Below are 3597 nucleotides of genomic sequence, written 5' to 3'. Positions count from 1 at the left end.
GGCAGCTAGCAGATAGTGAGGAGATGTTTTTACAGTGTGTTCAGGGGACAGGCAGCTAGCAGATAGTGAGGAGATGTTATTTTTGAAAACAGAGGTTGAAATGTCCGTTTATGAAAATAATATCCGGCCACGTGTAAACGTAGCATCAGTTTTGGCTCCTAACGATCACAAAAAACAATGTCATGGAGAAAGAAAAAAAACACATTGCAGACTACGTTATTCAAGTAAACTCTTATTTTGACGTGTTTTCTGGAGGAAAACAAATTTAGGAAAGAAGCATGCAGGGACATCTTCTTCTAAGTTCAATAAATGCAACATCTGTCCAAAAAGTCAATGAGTAAATGTGTTAATAAATGAGTGTATGTTCCAATATTGAGCAAACATAATGCTGAATTACATCACGAAGAATATTTAACCACTGCAGAAGAAGAAGAAGAAGAAGTAATGACTTATTAGCCTTAATAACACCTAATAACCCTCGACAACGCTCAGAGAAGCCTCCGAAACGCTGAAGAACAGGAAGCTTGTCGCGGTCACACTTCCTGCGTAAGTTAAAAACTATTTCTGCTTCAGTCTCACACGGCGCTGCTGACTCAGCAGGACGCCAGGAACACGTTACTACACGAGAGGGGACTATTACAGCGGAGTAAAGCTGAGCTTGGATAGAGTTAGAGTAGATTAGGTAATACTTTATTCATCCCACTATGGGGAAATCCACCTATCACAGCTGCAGTTTATCCACATAAAACAACAAACCAACAACAGATAATGTGCAAAAAGTAGTGAATGAATGTAAAGGGGCATTATGTAAAAAGTGGGGCCATAGGAGCCATGTGTTGCCCCCCCCCCCCCCCGGTAAACAAAGGACACAAACAAAGGGAGATGTCTAGGCCACGCTGACTTGAATGTTTTCCTGCACTTACCTTGAGTGTGATGTGTTATTTTTGCAGATAATGTTACACTGATTGTTCAATTTAAAGTGAAATGGTAGCAGTGTCTAACAACTCTCTCTCTCTCTCTCTCTCTCTCTCTCTCCCTCTCTCCCTCTCTCTCTCTCTCTCTCTCTCTCTCTCTCTCTCTCTCTCTCTCTCTCTCTCTCTCTTCTCTTTCTCTCTCTCTCGCGCAGCCGTGTGGTTTTACCCTGTAGTGTCGAGGAGGTGAGTGATCACTTTTTTGACTCCTTTTTACTTCTACATTTGACAAAATGAGCTCTACACAGCTGTATAAAACATAAAGCTGTGTTTTTTGTTTACTTGTTTAAAAAAACTTGGAAATACAGTAATAAAAAAATTAAAACAAATGCCCAAAAGGTGTCCAAAAAACTCAAAAAAATTGCCCAAGGTGAAAAAACTTTGTTGAAAAAAGTGTCAAAAACTTTGAAATAAAGTAAAAAGAAATTAAAACAAATGCCCAAAAAGTGACAAAACCTTGGAAATAAAGTAATACAAAAATTAAAATAAATGCCCAAAAAGTGTCAAAAAACTCACAAAAATCGCCCAATGTGAAAAAAAATTGTTGAAAAAAGTGTCAAAAACTTTGAAATAAAGTAAAAAAAAATTAAAACAAATGCCCAAAAAGTGACAAAACCTTGGAAATAAAGTAATAAAAAAATTAAAATAAATGCCCGAAAAGTGACAAAAACTTGGAAATAAAGTAATACAAAAATTAAAACAAATGCCGAAAAAGTGACAAAAAAACTCACAAAAATCGCCCAATATGAAAAAAACGGTTTAAAAAAGTGTCAAAAACTTTGAAATAAAGTAAAAAAAAATTAAACAAATGCCAAAAAAGTGACAAAACCTTGGAAATAAAGTAATAAAAAAATTAAAACAAATAACCAAAAAGTGACAAAAAACTCACAAACATCGCCCAAGGTGAAAAAAACGGTTTAAAAAAGTGTAAAAAACTTGGAAATAAAGTTTAAAAAAAATGTTTAAACAAATGCCCAAAAAGTGACAAAAACTTGGAAATAAAGTAAAAACAATTTTTTAAACAAATGCCCAAAAAGTGACAAAAACTTGGAAATACAGTAATACAAAAATTAAAACAAATGCCCAAAAAGTGTCAAAAAAACTCACAAAAATCGCCCAAGGTGAAAAAAAAGTGTTGGAAAATATGTCAAAAACTTTGAAATAAAGTAAAAAAAAATTAAACAAATGCCCAAAAAGTGACAAAACCTTGGAAATAAAGTAATAAAAAAATTAAAACAAATAACCAAAAAGTGACAAAAAACTCAAAAACCGCCCAAGGTGAAAAAAAACGGTTTAAAAAAGTGTCAAAAACTTGGAAATAAAGTAAAAAAAAAAATTTCAACAAATGCCCAAAAAGTGACAAAAACTTGGAAATACAGTAATACAAAAATTAAAACAAATGCCCAAAAAGTGTCAAAAAAACTCACAAACATCGCCCAAGGTGAAAAAAACGGTTTAAAAAAGTGTCAAAAACTTGGAAATACAGTAATAAAAAAATTAAAACAAATAACCAAAAAGTGACAAAAAACTCACAAACATCGCCCAAGGTAAAAAAACGGTTTAAAAAAGTGTCAAAAACTTTGAAATAAAGTAATAAAAAAATTAAAATAAATGCCCGAAAAGTGACAAAAACTTGGAAATAAAGTAATAAAAAAATTAAAACAAATAACCAAAAAGTGACAAAAAACTCACAAACATCGCCCAAGGTGAAAAAAACGGTTTAAAAAAGTGTAAAAAAACTTGGAAATAAAGTAAAAAAAAAATGTTTAAACAAATGCCCAAAAAGTGACAAAAACTTGGAAATAAAGTAAAAACAATTTTTTAAACAAATGCCCAAAAAGTGACAAAAACTTGGAAATACAGTAATACAAAAATTAAAACAAATGCCCAAAAAGTGTCAAAAAAACTAACAAAAATCGCCCAAGGTGAAAAAAAATTGTTGAAAAAATTGTCAAAAACTTTGAAATAAAGTAAAAAAAATTAAAACAAAAGCCCAAAAAGTGACAAAACCTTGGAAATAAAGTAATAAAAAAAATTTAAATAAATGCCCGAAAAGTGACAGAAACTTGGAAATAAAGTATAAAAAAATTAAAACAAATACCCAAAAAGTGACAAAAAACTCACAAACATCGCCCAAGGTGAAAAAAAGTGTCAAAAACTTGGAAATACAGTAAAAACAATTTTTTAAACAAATGCCCCAAAAAGTGACAAAAACTTGGAAATACAGTTTTACAAAAATTAAAACAAATGCCCAAAAAGTGTCAAAAAACTCAAGAAAATCGCCCAAGTGAAAAAAAATTGTTGAAAAAAGTGTCAAAAACTTTGAAATAAAGTACAAAAAAATTAAAACAAATGCCCAAAAAGTGACAAAACCTTGGAAATAAAGTAATAAAAAAATTAAAATAAATGCCCAAAAAGTGACAGAAACTTGGAAATAAAGTATAAAAAAATTAAAACAAATGCCCAAAAAGTGACAAAACTCACAAACATCGCCCAAGGTGAAAAAAAAATTGTTAGTGTCAAAAACTTGGACATAAAGTAAAAAAAATATGCCCCTGTATTTTAACATAGGGGGGTGTATACTTATGCCCCTGTATTTTAACATAGGGGCGTGTATACTTATGCC

This window comes from Etheostoma cragini, chromosome 5, assembly GCF_013103735.1.
Source record: "Etheostoma cragini isolate CJK2018 chromosome 5, CSU_Ecrag_1.0, whole genome shotgun sequence".
NCBI classification, from domain to species: Eukaryota; Metazoa; Chordata; class Actinopteri; order Perciformes; family Percidae; genus Etheostoma; species Etheostoma cragini.
This window is presented reverse-complemented; position numbering follows the sequence as displayed.